The sequence below is a fragment of the Oryctolagus cuniculus genome, chromosome 4 (genome assembly GCF_964237555.1).
Source record: "Oryctolagus cuniculus chromosome 4, mOryCun1.1, whole genome shotgun sequence".
Taxonomy (NCBI): Eukaryota; Metazoa; Chordata; class Mammalia; order Lagomorpha; family Leporidae; genus Oryctolagus; species Oryctolagus cuniculus.
In genome coordinates, this window is record NC_091435.1 from 73,920,672 (window position 1) to 73,944,379 (window position 23,708).

Below are 23,708 nucleotides of genomic sequence, written 5' to 3' on the forward strand. Positions count from 1 at the left end.
CACTATTTTGGTTTTCTATGTCCTTATTAATATTTTAATGTTTTCTTCATAAAGGTTTTGCTAATTGCTAGTATTTATTTATAGTAGCTTTACACTGTTTATTTCTATTTGTAGCACATAATTCTTATTGGTTACATTTTGAATTGGTTATCATGGTTGTAGAGGAATACATTTGATTTCTGCTTATTGAGCTTGCCAAAGTACAACCATCTGAATATCCTCATCCATTCTCTCTGAGGCAAGCTCCAGAGTCATCATTTATTCATTTCTCAAGCATTCTTGGAAGAAAGAAGGAAAAACCATTAAGTATACTTAGGCATGTAGAGTTGAGTGAAGACCTAACCTAAAACAACCCTAATAACAAATACCTGTACAGTGATTCATGGGAGATGTAGGTAAGGTACCCCAAGGCTTATAAACAGCAAAACACAATTAAAATACAAATATACTTGTGTGCACGAGCCCCTAACATTACCCAAGCTCTTCTTCATGGAACTACTAGCTAATCTTTTTATATCCCATTTTCTAACTTTAAGTAAAAGACAAATTAAGTGAAATACACACATTGAATTTTTGACCAGTGGCAGTGTCCATGCAACAAACACCCAGACTGAAAATTGAAACCATCAGAAATCCCTGTATTTATTAATCACATGACAGTACCTCTTGTCCTCTTGTCATTCAACTCAGAAAGCCTGGAGTTTCAGCTATTCTGTGCTCCCTGGGTAACTGCACATAACTAACACTAACTAGTTGCTGTACCTCATAGCTCGCATAGCCCCTCTTTCTAAGTTTGACAGAGGCTACTCAGTCTCATAGCTTTCTTCATAGGGACACTATGACAGTCTTTGACCTGTTTGTTTGTTTGTTTTGCTTTAAAGACTTATTTATTAGAAAACTAGAGCACAGAAAGAGATAACTCCTACCTGCTGGTTTATTTCTCAAATGGATGCAACAGTCAGGGTGGGAGCATGCCAAAGCCAGGAGTCAATAATCCCATCCTGGTCTGCCACAAGGGTAGCAGAGGCTGATGTGTTTGGGTCATCTTTCACTGTCTTCCCAGGCACATTGGTAAGAAGCTGGATTGAGAGCAGAATAGCTGGACTCACTCAAACCAGCATTCCAATATGGGATGCCTGCCAAGGGCTGCTTAACCTATTGCATCACAATGCCAGCCCCTCCCTGGCCTTCTTAGTCTCCAGTCTTGGGCCATTCAAATCCATCAATGCCCACTTACTGCTCATGTGCCATCATCTCTAAAAGGCTTTATGTGAACCTTCAGATTGTACTACCTCCCAACTGCCATATCCTTTTCCCAGGGCTCAATTGTACACTGTCTAGTTTTCATTTTTAGAAATATGCTTGTGCAAATACAATTTATTCATAGTTGTACCCACGAAGTTTTGTAGAATATGGTCATCATGTGTCTACTAAACTGAAGACAAATGTTGATAACTGCCTGTCCTCTTTTTAACAGGGAATCCTCTAACTGTTGCTATGCTTTCTCAGACCAGTGAAACATTTTGTTTAGAGGTTATTTTCCCTTTTCAAGCAACTTTTAAATCTTTATATATCAATTTTATTTTAACTGGAAAATATAACTGGGTGAATGGGGCACCCCACAGGCAATGTTGTCTGAATTATGTCCCTAGAGTCAGGATGGGGATTGGTCCTCACTGGCTAAAGCAGATGCTCTGGTAGAGAAGTGGAAGAACAAGGATGTTCCTCACTAGGAAAAGAGTGAGGCCTGTGCTGAGTTCCGTAATTGAAAACTCGAGAATGCATGCAAAAGAATTTAGGTTTTCAGAAATAATGTTAGCTGCACTTTACACAGAGTCACCCTAGGTCCTTTTTAAATTAAAAACCAGAGATGAGGTCATGCCTGATACAGGAGACTTTTTCTGTAGTTCATGACAACTCTAATACACAGATTCAACTACTTCTCCTTATTATTACTGCACAGCTTCACATGAGTCCATGGTTTTGTTTCTTTTCTTTTAATATCCGTGATGAGGGAAGGAAAGAAACACTTCAGAAATGAAAGATTAGTTTCCTAAATCATAAAGATGAGCTTTGTAATCATTTTCCTTTAAGCAAGGAATTAAAGGATAATAAAAGCCCTAATTAAGGACCTCGTTAGCTTAACTAGATTTTCATATGCAAAACATAGTTATGTAGTGCTGCTATAGAATGGAAAATGCCTCCTGTCCACATTCCACAGCAAAACCAAAGGGAAGCGTTCTGGGCAGAATTCTTCTTTGGTACCCACGTTCCTCCAATCAGGGTCATCCCATTTCTCGATGACCACCAATTTTCTTCATCCTTTCCATGATTCCTTCTGCCTCATTTTAGTTTCCCAGGCTTCTCAGTTTCTTTACTTTCTTTTAAAATATGCCATGATTCACTGATTCATTTATTAATGCAACTAGCAATTACTGACCTTTTCCTATGAGCCAGGCCCAAGCCTTTGAGTTTAAGAGGCACAGCTTATCATAGAACATGTTCTATTCTGTCTCTCTGGTCCTTTGGCCGATTAATTCATCATTATCCTCCTGCAGAATTACTTCTTTTAGACTCTCTTCTGATAAAGGCACAAAAAAGCCTCCTGGAGCATAGTCTTGCCACCTCTCATTTTATTTCAGCTCTCTCCTCTCATATGCATTCACTCAGTTAGACTAATCACCACTTACGACTTACCCCTGTCTATGGCTGATACTACCCTGAGAGATCACTGAGTTGTTCTATGCCCAGTGTTATTGGTGTATGTCATAGTAAGTCACTTGTGGAGATTGTAGGCAAAAATATTTTATAATGCACTTTTAAAACTGGGCAGAGCTCAGACAATCGCGAGCAAAATTACTGCCTCTGCTACTCTTGGAAGATGGCAATAACAAATACTCTCCTCCAATAGGATGGTATTTTTGGAATCAGTGTTTATACTAAAATAAATAGGAATTGATGAGTGATGGAGTAAATGTTCTCAAACTGTTTTACAGTAAAATTCTTTGTTTTTAACTTCAAACTTAAAATCAAAACAGAGGAGTAAGTTTTCATAAGAACTGCCTGCAGGTGAGGTCTGACAGTTTGAATGTTAAAACACAAACAAAGAAAAAAAAAAAAAAAGGGAAAGGAGACTCAAGCACTAAACTTTGAAAATCACTGAAGTGAATTTGACGCCAAGAGATTTTGGTCAAAATACCTGCTCTATACTGACTCTCCCCTGAGGTCTTATTTTATCATTTGTAAAGAGGTATTATCATACCTTATTAACAGAGTTGCTGCCACAATTTAGTAAAATAATGTATCTATGTCATAAAGAGCTCAGACATATGGCATTTAACATGCTGATACATGTAGCATTTGAAGACACTGTAGATTAACTATGAAACAAGTCAACAATTAAAGATATTTTCAATATGTATTGATTTATTACAATACATTTATTACATTTTTATATTTTTAAATTAAATAACTGGTTCTTACTGACAGTGTCTTTTAGCTTTGTGCATCCAAAGGTGCTAGGATCCAAAAAATTCAAATAGAAAGTTCCTTTGAAAATAAAGTGGAACTGACTTGTAAAATTATTTGACCAAGTAAAGTGAAAAAGAAGTACACAAAGAGTGAAGAGATGCATTTTTTGTTTGCTTGGTAGTTTCTTTCTTCTTACTACTGCTAATCACAGTTGGGTGCCAACTGGGCATTGGATTCTGAAAAAATGAGAAGCAGAAAGCATGCGGGCCCATGGAAGGCATGGCATTGACCCAGGAGAGGCCACACTGAAGATATGAACCTTACAGTCAAAGACAGAACTGTCAGTGGGATGTAGCTCTAGAAGTCTGTTAGAAAGATGAGAGATGGTGCTTGGAATGGCACAAAAGAGGATGCAGAAATCAAAAAGAAAGTGGGTGAATTCTTACCAGCTGCCGGGCCCCCCCCAGAGACAAGGAAGTCAAACTGGAAAATTAAATAGGATTAAGACTGAGGCAGAAGAGGCAGCGTGGTATATGCTGCTAGCAACACTTTAATTTGCAGAACAAGAAAAAAGGCCTGACCATCACTACCGAACGTGGTAGGTGCTGAGAAAGTATTTACTGAATGAACAATGCCAAGAGAAGCGACAGGATGATTAAATAAAAACGGCTAACATCTTCATACTACATAATATGTATTCGACACCTAATATGTGTAATATTAAGTATTTTCCTGTGTATGTGGAGTAGGGCTTGGATACAAAGATAAATAAGACTTCAGCTCTGACCTCAAGCACTTAAAGTACCAAGAATAACAATAATTCAGATGTGTAACACTTGAAAACCCCATATACTGAATATAAAGCATCAAAGCAACTCAATATTTATTACCTTATTAACCCAGAACAACAGAATATATTGGCTTTCTAAACCATCCATTTCAGATTTTTATGTTTGGAAATTATAAGCCTAATCAATATTAGATTTCATTTCACTTTAATCTATTTGAATATTTAGTAACATAAGACAGCTAGTGGAAAATGATTGTCTCAGAAAAATGTCATTTGTTGGCCAAGGTCAATGTATCTTCTTTGTATTGCCTGAAATCACAGCTTCTGCTTCTAATTTAACCAGTCCTCTTGGTGAGTAATAGTTTTACTAAGATTTTCAGGGTCTTAATTTATGCTGAATTTGCTGAGTCATGATTTACTTTCTAATCTCTTAAAGATTTTTAACAAAACTCACCCACAGAAAACTTAGCCACAAACTCATGCTGCCTAAAATCAAATAGTCTATTATTAGGGAATGGTATTTATTAAAACTCCAAAAGTTATAAACATCTTGTGTCTTGTTATAGGATAAAAAACTGTGCTAACCATTTTTCCCTTCATTAATATAATTTATTTCTCTCTAAACTTCTATGAAGCAGATATAAATGTCTCCATTGTACAGATAAGGAGATTGAGGCATAGAGAAGGTAACAGCCAGGTAACACAGATATATTGCTTCTTTTCATCCATTTTCAAACTCAAATAAATGCCCAGATGAAAAATTTTTATTCTAGAGAAAGGAAAGGAATGCTAATTTTCAGCCCTTGGATATTCTTTCCAAAATTTACAACCAGATGAAAACAGAGGGATATAATAAAAAGTGAAATGTAATCCCTTTTGACACTCTAAGAGATATGAGCAATATATACATTGTATTCCTTTAGGAAATCAGAAGGAGATATCATTTTAACCCCAATTATTCAGTGATGCTGGTGCCATATCTCTCAGGATATTTCTCTCTAACGAAAGCAGACAGAGTACGTAAATTTGACATTTCCATTTTCTCAGAGCCTGTGTGACAGAGAGGAACAAAATGACCAGCAGAGAGCTGCCCAACAAAAGTGATGGTGGTGACAGCAGCAGATGGAAAGTAGACCACTGGCATACTGGAAGTATTCAGACATCACCCTACAGCTGGGAAATCAGCAAGAAGTGAAGATGGGGCTTTTCCTCATTAAATCTGTAATTAAGGCCTCATTCTGCCTTGTTGAAATCCTGCTGTGTTGGTGGGTAATACCTTCTCTGCACCAGGGTGAGGGAACCCCTACAAATGTCAGAGTGACGACTTAATCAAAGGGTTTTACTGATGTAAAACAAGGATTGTAAGAGATGTGGAAGAAACTGCACATAATTATGAAATCATTCTGATCAGTTTCCTCAAGCCTATTCTACTGTGATCAGGAGCTTGAAAGATACAGGCAAATATTCAGGAGTCCCTGTTTGCCAATCTGAGGTTTCATGACAGAAATCAAAACCAACAGCTATTTCCAAGCTGACCAGAGAAAATTGTGTGGCATCTATGAAAATAAAAAACTATTGAATTCCCATCAGAATTTTACTGAGAACATAACAAGTGCCCCGAAATCTGGCCCACAGTATTTCTGGCTAAGAATTTCAATTTGACAAATACAATACAAGATGATTTGTACAAAAGAATTCTTGATTTGTCCCATCAATTGTTTGACTATGAGGTACATATCCAAATATTGTCAGACTTATTTAATAGTTCAATCTTGATTTGTCATTGATGAGTTAATATAAACACATTTAATTGTTACTATCAGCTTATGTGATATCTTGAGGTAATAACTTGATTATTAATTTTCCATAGGCACTTCTATTTATAGGCCCATAAATCTACTCTTTCAGAATTAAGAAGCTTGCCCTACTCTTGTTTTCTTGAGTTTTAATGCACTCACAATGACCTTTCATAACTTAGCAAACTAGAATTACAGCTTGATGAACTGTTATCTATTGGAAAATACTTGAAATACCTGTTGAATAAATGCAATTGGTTTTTTGAAGTAACTTTCGGTACTGTTTTTTAAAAATCACAATATGTCAATCTTAAGAGATCAGAAAAAGTGACATATAATTGGCTATCTATAAATAATCTATGCAATCTAAGTGTCTACAGCTGCAGTAACAGAAGACACTTTATCCTGAAAGAAGAAACGAAGAAGGAGGTTTATAATCTTTTGTTGGTTTTGGTGACATAGACACAGGCTTAAAATTCACCAACTGGCTAATCCTAAACTCTATCACTATGAGATTTTCCAAGAAATATGGGTTCTAATTTCCTTCTGCTATACTGAACAAAGTCCCAAAAAGCAGAGGTCAGCACTCAGGCCATAAATCTGACCCTTACTAGTTGTGTAGCTATGGTCAGCCGAGATGTTAAGTGACAAATGCTCTTAAACCATTTCCTCACACATCTCATGGAGATAAAAAGAATATCAATTTAACATATCATTGATGAGAGGGCTGTATAAATGCAAAAACAAAAACAAGCCCAAGAAGTATGCACATGTACATTTTTAAATCCTGCATAACAAACTTCCAGCACCGTTGCCAGGGGGTTTCCATTCTATTTGGAAGGCCAACAAACAGTATTGCTTCCCTACAGACCCCTTTTAACATTTAAAGATTTCATGAGCCCAGAAACCAGGAATGACTCCATCGTATTTTAAGGCAAATATTTTCTAAGGGGGCAGTTAATCAGACAGCATAGGGTCATTATTGTACTATTTGAAGAAATCTGTCAAATTCAGTACATCTAGCTTTAAATATAGATTCTAGAGCAAGGCTTCTCAACATTTAATGGGCTCACCGATGACTGCTGGGAAAGGGATACCCTTAAATGTGGAACTCACGATAGAAAGTCTGGGTGTGCCTAAGAGCCCACACTACTTAAAAGATCCCTGATCTTGGGGTCACATTTTGTGTGCCAAGGCTCTTGAACCTCCAGAGGTAATTCTCCAATTATTCTAAGTAAATAGGTAATAGGGTAATCAGTAGTCACATGTGACTATTCAAATTAATTAATTAACAACATTCATTTATTCTGTCGTGCTAGCCATATTGTAATGTTCACTAGCATTTGTCACGAGTGGCTACTGCATAGGATGGCACAGACATAGAAAATTTTTATGACTTCAGAAAGTTCTACTGGACCCCTCTGCTCAGGAACAAAGCAGCAATATTTGGGGAGTGGGTTGGGGATTGCCTTGACCTATCCAGTTACTCTCACCTCTGTGGGTTCTGAAGTCATGTCCCCCTGTGTCTACTTCATAATCGTGGCTTCATCTATTGTACATTTTCCATATAAGGATGACCTCACCAGGAGACACACAATGGGGGCTGCGATGAAAGGAGGAAGATGGGTTTTCTGTGAATCTGAGCTTTTATATAAAGAGGAAACTGAAAGTCAGGTCCCTACCAGTAGGAAGGAGAAAAGGGTCCAATGATGCCCAATGAGAGAATGACTAAGAGCCAGCTTTGCTCCTCTCGGGGAAGAGTGAAGTGATATTAATCAGCACACTATTGTGTAAAAGAGGGTTCTCTCAGGAGAAGAGCAGCACATCTGTCCCACTCACACATCAAAGAGCCACAGCAGCTGAGAACGCTTGTGTCAAATCTCCACTCAGCCTCTTTCTCTCCATGCGTTCCTTTCTTGGTTCATTTGCTATTCTGTGGGCTGTTTAGCAATAAGCTCTTCATCTGATTAACATTTCAAACCCATTGTTGGTCTGTGCTGGCTTAAATGAACTAATCATCATTAGTACTTCAAAACCTGTCTGGCTATGCCTGCAAGGCGGAAAAAAAGAAGGAAGAGAAGAAAAGGAAAAGGAAACAAGCCTGACTCATTAAATAAGTCATTCTTAAGTAGTTGGTCAAGACTGAAACAAAAGCAGAATTGTGAGTGCTTTAATCACTAATCAAGTCATGGACACAATAGGAGCTAGAGAGGAAGAAACACAACATCGAATCTCTCTTCCCTGGGCAGGAACGGAATGGGGGCATCTCCCACAGAAAGATGAGGAAAGCAAGCTTCAGGATCAGTTTTCTTTGCTCTGATCACTTTTCCTTTGGAAAAAAATGAAAAACATTTGTGACTCTGATGTCAAAGTAAAATCTGTTGCAAAAGCCATTTATATTCTATTCTTCCTACCCTATCTATTTTGACAGACTTATAGTCCTCAAAGTAACTGATGTGGCCATCTTACTGAATTGTAGTATTACTAGTATCTTGTCTCGCCTCTAATGTGTGTTCTGTATTACATTATAGGCATTGAACCTACTGAAGCTTACCTATTACCTTACTGAACCTATTAGCTTATTAGACCAGGTGGCTTAACATGAGGTCACAAGATGAGACTTTATTCTAGGTCAGGCTTTCCTAGTAAGTTTATCTATTCTTTACTACATGTAGTATGCAAGTTTTCATCACATTTGTAATTCTGAAGATGGAAAAAAATAAACGGAAAAAGAAAAAACACAACCAGACCAATTCCTGTTCTTATCTGTAACACATATTGACTCTCTTAGAACGTTCTGAGCTTAAAGGGTGCATTTCAATCTTTAAAGGGGCATTTTCCTTGCTTTTCTTCGGAAATCAACACCTCAACTGGATTACCCCCCCCCCCCACCCCTATGATCTAGAGGTATGCTTCCAAAATATAAACGACTGGAGATGCTGTGATACCATGGCCCTGAAGATTATTGACTTACACTGTGTGCACCATATTCTCTCTTCCTTTTCAGCGCCCTGATCAAGTCAAAGAGAAAGTGTCTTTCAGTGTCTTAAGCATTTAATGCCACTTCTACTTTCCAGTCCCCCGTTTTGACAAGTAAAGCAGCCCTTTAGCTGAGTCTTCTGAGGGGGAATGGCATTGAAGCTAAAAACTGGTAACATTGTGTTTTCATTGAATTTGTTATTTTTTAAATATTTATTTTATTTGAAAGACAGAATTACAGAGAGAGAGGGACAGACAGTCAGAGATTTTCCACGTGCTGTTTCACTCCCCAAGTGGGTCCAGGCCAGGCTGAAGCCAGGAGATTCTTCCAGGCCTCCAAAGTTGTGCTGCTTTCCCAGATGCATAAGCAGGGAACTGGATCAGAAGTGGAGCATCTGTGATTCCAACTGGTGCTGCAAGAGGTGGCTTAACCACTGCATCACAATGCCAGCCCCGAAATGGTTATTTTTAACACTTTCCTTTTATTTATGGTACAACATGTGGCTTTTCTACTCACGGTACTAATAAAATATTTTTTGAAATTCATCTAAATAAAAAAGTCTTAAAAGTAAATATTAGTGTCATAATAAAACTAGGGAATATGGCATAAGTGATGCAGGTAGCAAGGAATTACAACTTTTTTTTGTTGGTTTGAAGGATAAAAAGCAGAAAAGTTACCCCTTACCTGTTAGCCACCTGTTTACATAGTGGGTTTAATTTTACAGCAAGGATTCTAATAATTATATGATCTTAGGAAACAAGGTTCCATAGAAACTACAGTTAGTGAGATGAGGGAGGCAATGTCTAATTTTTTGGTAGGAAGACTGAAAATGGTCCTAGAAAGCACACAGGAGCTGAGCATCAGGAAACAAGTAAAAGAAGGTTCCCAGCAGACAGATGCACTCAAGGGAGAGTAGGAAGAACACAAACAAACAAGATCCCCATGCACTTATTTTGGTTGCTTTCAGCATGGTGGGTTTGCTGCAAGCTTCTCCCCCTGTGAGCTCTCATGTGTGCTCCTTCAGTCTTTTTTCTTTTCTTTTTTTTTCTTTCTTTTTTTTTTTTTTTTTTGACAGGCAGAGTGAACAGGGAGAGAGAGAGACAGAGAGAAAGGTCTTCCTTTGCCGTTGGTTCACCCTCCAATGGCCGCCGCGGCCAGCACGCTGCGCTGATCCGATGGCAGGAGCCAGGTGCTTCTCCTGGTCTCCCATGGGGTGCAGGACCCAAGGACTTGGGCCATCCTCCACTGTACTCCCTAGCCACAGCAGAGAGCTGGCCTGGAAGAGGGGCAACCGGGACAGGATCCGGAGCTCCGACAGGGACTAGAACCCGGTGTGCCGGCACCACAGGCAGAGGATTAGCCTAGTGAGCCGTGGCGCTGGCCTGCTCCTTCAGTCTTTAGGACGGGACAGGAACAACCAGATTTCCTTACCGCCCTTCCAGTCAGTGTCAGATGGTGATTTTCTGACACATGGGACCAACTTTATTCTAAGAAGTAAATAGTCTGCATTCTTTGCTATTAATTATCTTAGTAGACTCAACATATTACTTTTCACCTGCCAATAATTTGTTTTAGGTGAAACCCCCTGCGAGCTCCTAATGTCTAAGCATTTACTGAACACCCATTCTTCCAGAGGCAGCTTGTGTCTGCACCAAGGATAGAAGCTGTGCAGTCCTGAAACCAGAGTGCTCTGTGGATGAGCAGTCTTGGCATCTCCTGGAGCTTGTTAGGAATACAGAATTGTAGGTTCTACCCACGATTACTGAATGAGAATCTGCAGTAATTTTAAGGTTTTTCATATATACAATACAGTTTGAGCAGTTCTGTTCAAAGATACAAATACTACCCCTTAATTGCTTAATACTCTAGTTTGGAGATAATACTGGTTCTAAAATAATGAAGAGTCACTGATATAGCCACTTCTAAAAATCACAGAGTAAGACAGGAACTTTGTCTAAAAAACTATCCAAAGTTAGCGGATAGAAGTATGCTCTCATCTTGGAATGTGGGATTTTTAGGGAAAAGGAAAATGAAACTCTACATATGTCTTAAGGGTGCATAAAGCAAACCTCCCCGACTAGAGTAAAAGCCGCACGCTGGCGATTCGTGTGAAATCAAACTCAGTGGAAAGAGTGGGTCAGATTTGGTAGTCAAACAGATGAGTTTACTTTTTATAGCAGAGGAAATATATGCCGACTCTGAAGATATGCAGACTAGGAAGTCAGACAAGAAGAATAAATGCTCAGCATTTGCAAACTTGAGTAGGTTACACTGTATGTTCAAAGTGATTATTCTAGCCCTGTGTGAGTACGATGAATTACAAGGGGGAAAGCCAGGATTGCAGAGGCTATAAACAGCTTTGGTGAGATCAGATGCCTGGAATAATGTCTGTTTAGGAGAAGACAGCAAAGACCCTAAAAACAATAATTATATATGAGTCTAATATAGTCAAACCACTGTATCACAATGACTATGCTGATTTAAATTTGCCTCAATTAAGGAGCTCTTTCATTGAGATAGTTCCTAAAAATGTTACTTAATGACACTACTACACTTCTGCTTGATCCATTCAGCTGAAACTCATGTGCTTGTTATGAATCCTTTTATTTCTATGTTCAATTGTAACCAAAACAACAGAAATGAATATAAACCTCTGTAATTTAATTGGGGAAGTACTCTTCCTTCCCAGTGAGGTAGCACACTAGTGCTACAAATTCTTAGGCTGTGGGCCACACTTGTGTTTGAAATCTGGTTATGGCATTTCCTGGGCAGGCAATGGTGTTGCATGACACTGCAAAGCGGCTTCACCTCTCTGATCCTCGGATTCTTAATGTGTAAATATTGAAGGAAATATTATCCATCTGATAAAGCTATTGGCACAAACTCTGGCATACAGTTGGATCCTGAAAATGGATGCTGTCCCTCAAACTCCCATGTGTTATAGCTGTGGCCCAGAGTGGCACTACTGGGAGAGGGAGAAGACTTGATCAACTTTCACAGTTTAGGAGGTCCGGGGGTCATTGGGACTGAGGCCTCAGAAGGTGACTCTCCACAAAGGGCAGGTTGTACAAACCTCCATCAGGCCACACTGCTTCACTTCACCCTTCCCAGCTCACATGTGATCCTTCCTCTATCTGTATTACACTACCTACTATCCTCATCACACCTGAGACCCAGGGGGCTCGCTGATCTTCGACTGTGACTCTCCAAAATTCTGAACCAAAACAAACCTTCTTCCTCCATAGTAGCTTCCAAAGTATTTGGTACAGATGAAAACCTGACCAGTAAAGAGCAGCTATTAACATCTTGACCATCATCACACGTCTTTGCATCATCACTGTTATAACTGACTTGATGGGAGTTCCAATCCATGGTATACATATTATCAATTTTTACACCAAATAAATATTTTTTACACCAAATATTTTTTACACCAAAATAAATATTTTTTTAAAGATTTGAAAGGCAAAGTTGTAGAGAGATAGAAAGCTGGGGAGAAGGAAGGGGAAGAGATAGAGTTCTTTGAACAATGGTTCCCTCTCCAAATGGCAGCAATGGCTTTGAGACTGGGCCAGGGTGAAGTCAGGAGCCACAAACTATATCTGATTCTCCTAAGTGAGAGGCAGGGGCCCAAGCACTTTGGCCATTTTCTGTTGCTTTCTGGATTGCATAAGCAGGTACCTGGATCAGAAGAGGAGCAGCTGGAATTCGAATAGGCATCTATATGGGATGCTAGTATCAGAGGCTATGGCTTAATCTGGTGTGCCACAATGCCAACCTCACACTAAATCAAATTTTTACAAACCAATTCCACAGTTAAGTAGAGGCCTTTCAAATACACAAGAATAAAGGCCAGTGTTTCCATTAAGCTGCACACTTGTAATCTACAAACGTAAATGTACATTCAATGACTAGATGTGTGCTGGTCTGAGAACTCAGCTGCAAGAAAGTCTAGAGCACCTGACAAACCTTTACCTGATTCTTTTTGACTTCCAAATTGGGCCCCATCTTTGAACTCCAGCCCACTCTCACCCACCCAGTTTTTGGAATGATGTCCTCAGTCTTCCCTTGGTGCTTGTTCCTCTCTAATTCTGTGGTTGAAGTTCACTTCCAAACGTCAACCCAAATTGTCCACAAAAATAGTGTTTCTCCGGAATTGGGGGAAAATGCAAGAACCAAAGTGCCTGAGTCGTAGCTATAAACTTCCCTTAAGCTCCAGGAATTTTAGAGCTTTCTATTATTACCAACTCCTCAGGAGTCACTGACAGAACATCCCTGGAGGAACTAAAAAAGATTTTTGACTCAGAGGAAGAACTGCCTGTGGATCCAGTCCCATCTGATCCTGTTACTCCAGCACTCCTGGAAACTAAAAGCAAGCAAATATGTTCTCAGTTGTAAATAAAAAAAGAATTCCCTAATTCATTTGTGCTTGAGCTAGTTTTTTTGTTTTGGTTTCTGGTTTTTGGTCTTGTTTTGTCTAGCATCCATCTGGTGTGAGTAGGAGGGCAGGTGCTTAAAAGGATTTGAATCCACTTTACTGGCATACACAGGATTTAATCCATGGCAAAGAGCCTTATAATGAGTTTTCAAAGTCCAGACATTTTCTAGGAGTGGAGCTGCAGATTCAGAATAATATTCTAGATCCTGCAGGAACCTGGTCACTGTCCATGAAATATTTACCAGCTAAACCTACACAGGATCACAGAGTACTAAGATGACAGGAGCTTGAACGTCTAGTCCAAACTGCTCATTTCCCAGTTGGGAAGGTGATCTCTGAAACAATGAAACCCAGTTATATCAGGGTTCATTTACATTTCTATATATCAATCATGCTCACAGTTTAGGTTGCACCAGACACAGGGGAGTAATGGTGAACGTGTGGATTAAAGGGCCATGACCACTTGAATTTCCGATGCTACGGGGCCAGCGTTGGTTTCTGGGAATTACAAGTTCCTAGGTGATGCTGGAGCTGCTGGCCTGGATACCACACTTTAAAAACCACAGTGTGACATCCATCTGCCTCTCCGACATGCAGAAACATTATGAAATGCTCACTACAGGATTAAAAACACATTATGTACCAGAGTTTGTTTCTTAGAGGAAACAATTTTTTTAAAAAAACTAAATTATCTCTGAAGTTTTATCATCATCTCCCCTCTTCCCAGCCCACTCACTTGTCATGATCTCAATAAAATCCTGTCTTTTACATACTTACCAGCATGCTTTTAACTCCATTTTGGGTTCCCAGGAATCTGCTTGGTGATATATGAAATTAAACTAAAAGTCATCATTGCTCTCTATAAAGGAAGAAGCTTTTTGATATAAAAAAGCAATGTAATTTTCTGGAAAATATCATACTGTGAACTTTCGTATATTTTTCTTTGTGTGAATCGAAGGAAAATGTTGATGAAACAAAGTGGTTTTAGGGGAAATGAAGAGGTTATGATGGGAGGTTAAGAAAAAAAAGGAAAACATATTAGGATTTAAGAGTCCCTACTATTTGTATGAACCAGAGGGGTATATTCAAATAGTGTCACATGATTATGTAATTAATCTAGAATGATCCTGATGGAGCAGCTTGTAATTTTCTTTTAGTGTAAAAGGTTGTAAGCTATGTCTCACCATCTAATACATACACAGAGTTCTACACTTACAAACTATACTCATACACTCCTACCAACTGTAATCATATACAACTTCTAAAGCATGCTAATAGCTTTTACAATAATACTTTATTTATGTGTTTGAAGTAAAAATTTCCAAGAAAGTGATCTAAAGCAGCCAACTTAACCCAAATCATGTTGCTATTAAATGGTAAAGCTCTAACTTGAATAAGAGTCATCTGATTCGAAGTCTAAAGGATTCCAGAGAACACTGTTGTTTTCCTTTTGTACAGTATACTACATGACACTGTACTTACATAAAGGTCAACAAGTGACTACAGAACACAGGTCAAACACCAGGTCCGGGATGGACCAATCTGAAATATATTGACAGTCTCACTCTTTCAGTGTGGCCCGAAGGCTGAACTTGCTGGGGCACTGACAGGAAAAGAATAGAACAGGGTTGAGGAGGGGTGAGGGGTGTCCTCGCTCACAGCCCTGCACAAGCCCCAGGCTTTGGAGAGATGTTTGAAGGCCCAGATGCATTTCCCTGGATATCACTGAGTACCCATTTCATTCTCTGAATGGGTCAGCCAAAAGAAAAGCAAAGAAACCTAAATTGCTGCTATTAAATGGCAGGCTGCCAGAAATCTGAGCGAGCACACACTGACACAATATCTCAAGTCTAAAGGGAGAACTCCAAGCCAAGATTTCTGCATCTCATCCGACATTCCAGCCAATCAGCCTCAGGGTTTCCATTCGCAGGCACGTGACCTTTTTACTAGGACACTCAAGAGTCATCCTGCAGATGCTGCAGGTGCAGACTCAAAGCAAATGCTTCTATGTCTCTTTTGGTGCTTCAGGCCAGTTTGTACGGTGTGTACTATTCCCTATTCCCATCCCACACCAGTATGTAGGCACAGAGACCTAAACCTGTAGAACATGTAATATTAATAAAAGAGTATCCTTCTCGAAGGAACTCAGTGTATTTGTTTTCCACTTGTTCTCACAAGAAAACTAATACGAGGAAGGAATCAATAGCAGAAATAGCAAGTGGCCACAACTGCATAGAAACTATTCAACTACTTGATATTAGTGACATGTCAACAAGTAGTGTCTGAGCTTGGAGTGACATTTCTTCTTGCTCTTTATAGAGTTCAGTGTATCTTAGCTGTTGCCTACTGGAATGAATTCTGAATTAATTTATTTTTGACATGGTCAGTATGACACAGTTGGAGATGAAGTAGATGCTGAATTAAATGTAACATGAGTTTCTTGATCAAATATCTTTTTAATAAACATGTTTCAGGGTGAGCACTTGGTGCAGCAGTTAAAGCGCCCTCATTCCATTTTGGAGCGGCTAGCGTCAAGTTCCAGCTTGGCTTCTGAAAGCAGCTTCCTGTTGATGCACAACCTAGGAGGTGGCCTGGGATGTTTTAAGTAGTTAGGGACCCTGTCATATATCTGGGAGATGTAGAGTAATATTTTAGCTCCTGGATTCAGCCTGGCCCTGCCCTGGCTATTGCAGGCATTTGGACAAGTGAACGAAGTGAAACAAGTGAACAAGTGAACAAATGAAAAGAGACGAGTATCTCTTTTTCTGCGTCTGTTTCTCTCTGATTTTTTTTTTTTTTGACAGGCAGAGTGGACAGTGAGAGAGAGACAGAGAATCTCTCTCTGATTTTTAACATTAATGTTGCTATACAAAAAGTAAATTTTATGTGCATATTCTCCAAACTTATGCAGGCCAGACTAGAGATTCAGAATTTATTAAACTGCATGCTGGATTGAAGAGAAATCTAACTAGGGTTATGCAAATATTCAACATTTTTGCACCTATAACTTAAAAACACTAATGAGCTCAAACAGCTAGAGGAGAGAAGAGCAGTCAGGGATCCCACATGCTTGTAACTACCAAAGGTGACCGTCAACCACAAGGCGTAGGATGATGCTCAGAGCCAATTGCCTTGGCACTGAAGACTGACAGATTGGCCAGATGGCCAACTTCATTCAAGTGGATGTCATATTTTGATCTGGATTATCTTCTAATACCCTTGATAATTCTTAAAATTCTGTAACAGACAGAAGTCTTGGTGGTAGGCAGCATACCTGCATTTGTGATTGCTCCCCTCCTAGAAATTACATAACACATCACTAAGCAAATATAGAAGCATTTTTTATTGCCAGCAGAAATTTCACAATGCTCAAGTATCATAAATGATACTTAAAAACTGTCCTCCAAATGGAAATTTTTTCATATTCTTTATCTAACCCTACTATTTGTAACCTACGATTTTCATTCTATAAATTGTTACAACCCTTCTCCTTAGGTCACAATTTTGTCTTTTTTTCATGGTCCTTTTAGAATGAAAATTCACTACACAGTTCAATATGTCAACTGAATTCAGTCTATAAATTCAACCATATATTAGTGAATAGTTAGCATATTCTATGGAAAGGAAATTAAAGAAAACAATATACAGTACTGAAGTTCACAGGCCTAGTAAACTAGTCTCAAGACCAACATTCATATATTACTAGCCCCACCTTATTAAATTTTACTATCATTATGTTTTTAGTTTATTTTCATCCACTTGAAAGAATAACAGAGAATGAGATAAAGATTTCTTTCTTATGTTTTATTCCCTAAATGTCTGCAACATCCAAGTTTGGGCCGAGTCAAAGCCAGGAGCCAGAAACTCAATCCAGATCTCCCACCTGGGTGGCAGGTGATTAAGCATGTGAGCCATTACCTGCTGACGCCAAGACATATTATCAAGAGTTTGGTCAGAAGCAGAGCAACTGGGATTCAAAATGATACTCTGGCATGGGATGTGTATATCACTTGAAGAGGCGTAACCCATTGTGCCACAATGCTGGGCCCAACTTACCATTATTTTAAAATAAAAATTCTTCCTAAAATTAGATTGGCTTCCTCACTCCATACAAATAATATTATAACTGCTTAATACTCTTTTTTCTCCAGCTGGAAACAACTGCTTCTACCTGTTTCAGTCAAGATAAAGTAGGTTATACTGCAGTAACAAATGACCCCAAATCTCAATGCCTCACAATAACAAAGGCTTATTTTTTCTCTTGCTACAAATCTATTATGTGTCGACTACAGTTCTATTCCACAGAGTAGGCTTTATCTGGAACACTGCCAGTTGTATGGCAGAAGGAAAAGAGGTCCTAACAAAGCATATGCTGATCCTTAAGTTTTCATCCCGGAAATGATACACATCTAACTTAATTGGCCAGAGCAAAACCCATGGCACAACCTCACACCAACAGGCCTGTGAAATGCACTCCTCTTCCAGTGAAGGCAGTGAACACTGAGAACCACAATTCAATTTACTCCTCTACATGATCCCCACTCATCCAACACCTCGTATTTCAAGGCCCCTGTTCAATTTTTCCATTCCCACATTAAATTCTCTGAATGTTCTTCAACAGGATTTATCTGTAATGCACATTTAGGCTTTTATATGTAGTACATCTTGCAATATATTAATTTAATTTTTATTGCATTTGTCTTATTTAATTACAAGTTATTTGATGTCAGGAATCATTTATTTTAAAGTTTTCATTTATGTAGATATTTGTTTATTGTTAAAGAGACAGAGAGATGAACAGAGATACAGATCTTCCAACTGTAGTTCACTCCCCAAATGCCCACATTAGCTTAGGATTGGACTATCCAAGTCTTCCTCTTGGGTAGTAGGAACCCAAGTAGTGGAATTACCATCTACTGTCTAATTGCATATATGCATGAGTAGGAAGCTAGATCTACAAAGAGTAGCTTAGACTCATACCAGGCATTCTGATGTGGGATGTGGACACCCCTCAGGGGCAGCTGAACCCACTATACCATAGTGCCCATCCCAGGTACCACGTTTTAAAATTCTTCCTTGAACATATGCATGGCTTACATAACTCAGAGTTTTATACTCCAGGAGCTCTACTAGCCTTAAGTACTGCATATGGACTGGCTTCCAAAATTCACTGATGCTCTTCATGTACTGGTTTTTAATAAAAACAATACAAAATAAGATCTGGTTGTAGTAAATATTTTTAATGAGGCACAAGTTACTCTGATAACACATAAGAAAATTTCGTTAGATGCATTACTACCAACCAAAACATATTATCTATTGTATAGAAAAGGCTACCATTGCTATTGTAAAGAGGGATATTATTGTAAGAAACAGAATTTTGAGGTCACTGTTACCTTTCAGGACCTTGTATTAGGATAGAAAAAATACAAACCAATAAAAAAATGATCTAGAGAGAGAAGAGGCTAAATATTCACACTTAAAAGACTGAAGAAATTATAACTAAACAGATTTAGCGTGCATTTAATATTAGAGAAAAACTGTTCTATGCTATGCATTTTAGATTTAATATTTTGTCTAAGCATTCTGAGTATTTGCTGTTGTGTTCCTGCTTGTAACTACAGAGGACCTGGGTACATAAATCATACATATCATTTACTTATTTAAAAAGTGGACAGCCAGTAAAATAATGTTTGGCAGTTGTGACCAGCAAGGGGGAGTACAATGGAACCTTATAGGAGTATGTTAACCATGTGTAATTCAGAGAGGATGAACAATCAGGAAATTGAAACATAAGCAGGCAGCTATGTAACAACATCAAGACTGTAAGGAGCCACTTAATAAGAATCAACTAAATATATCATATGTATATCTCCTTGAAATCATTTCATTAGCCTGAAAATTAAGCATATGCTATTTTAAATGGACGAACAGAGATGACTGGTTTGCTCAGGAGATTGGAAAAAACATGCAGTGCTATTTATCTTGAGATTATGAGTCTGGTTTCAACCAAGAAGCTAAAGACAGTTATTGCTATTTTATGGCCCATATGAAATGAACTATCATTATCAGTTTAGATGCTCATTTCAGCAGGCTGTCACCACAACGCGGGTTTGGATAACCCTGATGGCTGTGTGGACAGACGTCTGCTTCGAGAGATAATATAATACACTGAAAAGAGCCATTGTCTGAAAACTAGGGAAACTGGAGTCTGGTTCCAATTTTGCTTCTACTAATAAATGGCACGTTTACTCCTCTGTGGGTGGAAGGTACAGGGAAAGAGAGAAGGATGACATCAGATGACCTCCAAAACCTGTCTAGTCCTACACTTGGATAGCACCCTATGAACAGAGCTTCCTTCATCCCTTCCCAATAGAAAATCTATCCTGATCTTCTCCCAACTGATTGCCTAAATAATCTCTGGTCCTAGTTTTGGATTTTGGTCTGGATTTACATCCTCACTCTGTTAGAAAGGATAGACTGTCATCTCCCTTCTTCTTCAAATGTGCAATCCCTAAGTTATCTCTCTCTCTAGGACAGATTCTGAAATCCAGTTGCACAGCCTGCTTTTCTCTCCCAGCTGTTTCTTTTTATCTTTATCATCTATCACCAATTATTACAAAGCATGTCAAGAAATTGCCCAAAGAAAATGGACCGCGCCTTCTGAAGCCAGGAGCCAGGTGCTTCCTCCTGGTCTCCCATGCGGGTGCAGGGCCCAAGGATCTGGCCCATCCTCCACTGCACTCCCGGGCCACAGCAGAGAGCTGGACTGGAAGAGGAGCAACTGGGACAGAATCCGGTGCCCCGACCGGGACTAGAACCCGGTGTGCCGGTGCCGCAGGTGGAGGATTAACCTAGTGAGCCGTGGCACCGGCCTACTGATGCAAAACTTTAGCTCAGCACTGGCTTCGTGCCATCCAGCTCGAGTTACTGAGCAAACAACAGTTCTCACAGGTGGGTAAAAGGGGTGAGAGGATGGGGACCACTACATACTCAGTGCCTGCTGTGGGGTGGCCATGTGCTAGCTGGATGAGCATAGCTTTTCCAGGGCTCACCGTCTGGCACATAAGGAAACTGACACCCATAAGTTTAAGTCAGTTGTGCAGAGTTCCACAGGAAGGCTGGGGCCAGATTTGTACTTGAGTCTCCCCACTCTGAAGCTGGTTCTATTAACTCATGATTCTTTGAACGACTAGGCTCCTCTGGCTCATAAATCTGGAAGTGGGGGCGGGGAGGATCAGGCTTCACTTCTCTATGAGCCTGACATTTAAACATGTGTTTACCAGCCAGCGCCGCGGCTCACAAGGCTAATCCTCTGCCTTGTGGTGCCTGCACACCAGGTTCTAGTCCCGGTCAGAGTGCCAGATTCTGTCCCGGTTGCCCCTCTTCCAGGCCAGCTCTCTGCTGTGGCCAGGGAAGTGCAGTGGAGGATGGCCCAAGTACTTGGGCCCTGCACCCCATGGGAGACCAGGTACCTGGCTCCTGCCATCGGATCAGCGCGGTGCCGGTGCGCTGGCCGCGGCGGCCATTGGAGGGCGAACCAACGGCAAAAAGGAAGACCTTTCTCTCTGTCTCTCTCTCTCACTATCCACTCTGTCAAAAAAATAAATAAATAAAATAAAAAAAGTAAAAAAAAAATGTGTTTACCCGCAAAGTCAAGTTTTCTTCCAATAATGAAGACATGGAAGAAACTGAAAGCGAATGATCAAAAAAAAAAAAAAAAAAAAAAGTCATCCAAATCCTTGTTCCCCACAGGTCCTACCCTCCACCAGGAAGAGGCAAGCAACATGGCCTTTGGTGATCCTGGAAGGGAAAACATCCCTGCTCTGGAAAGGAAAACATATCTGCCCAAGAGGACAGCTCACATCACTCCCCAAGAGAACTTGGCAGAAGTAGACATTTGCGGGAAGGGGTCTTTCTCAGCTCTACTATTCACCAGCTGTGTGACCTTGCCTAAGTCACACCGCACAACATAGATGGATTTCAGATTCCACAGTTGTAACAAGAATACCGTGAAGACGATTAAATGATTGTTTTCCACTTGCTCGAAGACACTTTCCCCTCTATGCAGTAGAATCCACTGAATAAATGATATCCTCGGCCCAAAAGGAACATGAGGAAATACATGCAGTGGTTTTCTCTGGGTGACTGCCATATCTCAGTCACCCCTGCCAAAAAGACAGCCGGAGACATCTCCCTGTGCAGGAGCGAGCACCTGCTGTAATCTATTAGGTGGCCTCTGAGCCCCTTCACAAGCTTGCTAGCCTATGACAGCTCTAGGATTCCCTTGAGTAATATGGGTTAATCTACTATTTTTTAATAAAACCTTTACTATCTCCCGTGAGCAGTTCTAATCATAAACCTCGCAATTAGTCTTCTTTGAATTACAGAGGTGATTTATTTAAACATATTGAAACATCCAGCACTTTAGACAGATTTACTCTTCAGTTCAGAGGAATGAAGAACTGGACTTTGATCCATTACCACTGTGGCGAGAATTGATTTTGGGGAAGGATATGCGATTATGGGATAGAATGTGAATGGGGATGGTTTGGACCGACCTCAGCTCTGATTCTCCGTTTGTCTGTGGTGCAGCATGAGTGACATGGGGCGTGAGGAGTGCTTCATAAGATGTAAAAAGAACTGATTGATTTATCGATCTAAGGAAGACAGTCTCCTTGACGGAGACATGCTGTCAAACAGTGGCAGGATGCTCTGCTAAAAGCCCTCCAGATTGATTACCCTACCTGGCACCTGATCCCTCATCACTGTGGCAGGTGAAGAGTTCTGGAAATGTACTCACAGCTGCATTAATAAGATAGGAGGAGAACAAACAAGGAAGCGCGGGTCAGGCGAGGCTGTGACTGAGAGAGGGTCTCCCACTGCTCAAAACCAAAAGTCTCTCCAATGGTGTGAAAAACACAGGCTGGAAAACGAAACCAAATAGCTAATCCAGCTGCAAATGTGTGTGGCAGTACTGACGCCTCTGGGTTCTGAAGTTCTTTGATTTTTTTTTTCCATCTGTTACTGCTTTTAGAATTTGACAATTTCTGTTCAAATACTTACGTAATTAGAAAATGCTTTTGAAATAGTTTTTTAAAGAGATACACCTGGCACTATATATATATATATATATATATATATATATATATATATAAACAACACTGTTTTTAAACCTTGCTAAAGAATCTCTACACACAAACATTGCCGCATCCAACCACAGGGACCAATAAAACTTACAAGGACCACATACACACATGCACACTCTCAGAAGTGATGGGTATCATAACCAAAGAGCAAACACCTGCTGATCACCGGGTAATGCAGTTATGATGCCAGGGACTATAGACAAAATAAGTAGGAGGGAAAAGTCAGCTACAATGGCAATGGTGTTGGAAAGAAATCTGAACACTACCATTTTTCAGACCAGTGTAATCTGTGACAGGCAGAGTTACATCCTTTTGAAAGGATACCCTCCACAGCCTTAACATTTTAAAAGGGAAGATGGCCAGCTCCAAATACTGAAGGGAAACGGGAAGCTTTGACATGATATTGATGTGTTCAAAAGGAGGAAAAGGGTAGCCAGAGATGTGGAGCAGTAACAATGTTACTGCAGTGTTTCTAGCACTAAAATTTAAACTGCAAAATTTGAGAAAGTTAGAAGCAGTGAACCCAGAGAATTCTCAATCTCTATTTTATCCACAAGAAAACTGAGGCCCAAGGAATCTCACCATACATTATGGAATATGAGGTGGGATTTGAAGGCAGTCTCCTGAGTCCAGAGGTCTTTCCCATATATTATGATTAAATATTCAACTTCCTTAATTTACCTGAATATTCCAGGCACCTTTTAAATGTGCTTAAATTTCCCCCATTAATAATAACAGCAGCAATAGCTACAGCAAATACTAATAAATAACAATACTCTCCTTGGCCATAGTATATTTTCTTCTTTTACTTTAAAAATATATTAATACTAATAACTGGCCAGCGCCGCGGCTCACTAGGCTAATCCTCTGCCTTTTGGCGCCAGCACACCGGGTTCTAGTCCCGGTTGGGGTGCCAGATTCTGTCCCCGTTGCCCCTCTTCCAGGCCAGCTCTCTGCTGTGGCCGGGAGTGCAGTGGAGGATGGCCCAAGTGCTTGGGCCCTGCACCCGCATGGGAGACCAGGAGAAGCACCTGGCTCCTGCCATCAGATCAGCGCGGTGCGCCGGCTGCAGCGCGCGGGCCGC

At 39.9% G+C, this 23,708-nt stretch overlaps 1 long non-coding RNA gene across 1 annotated transcript in view; it reads right to left on the bottom strand.

Moving 5' to 3' along the window:
- Positions 1–22,616, bottom strand: part of LOC138849286 (uncharacterized) — a 391,413-nt gene extending 368,797 nt beyond the window's left edge. Inside the window, exon 1 of the long non-coding RNA XR_011387896.1 lies at positions 927–22,616. This is a non-coding gene — a long non-coding RNA (uncharacterized lncRNA). The remainder of the gene's footprint in view (positions 1–926) is intronic.
- Positions 22,617–23,708: the final 1,092 nt, after the last annotated feature.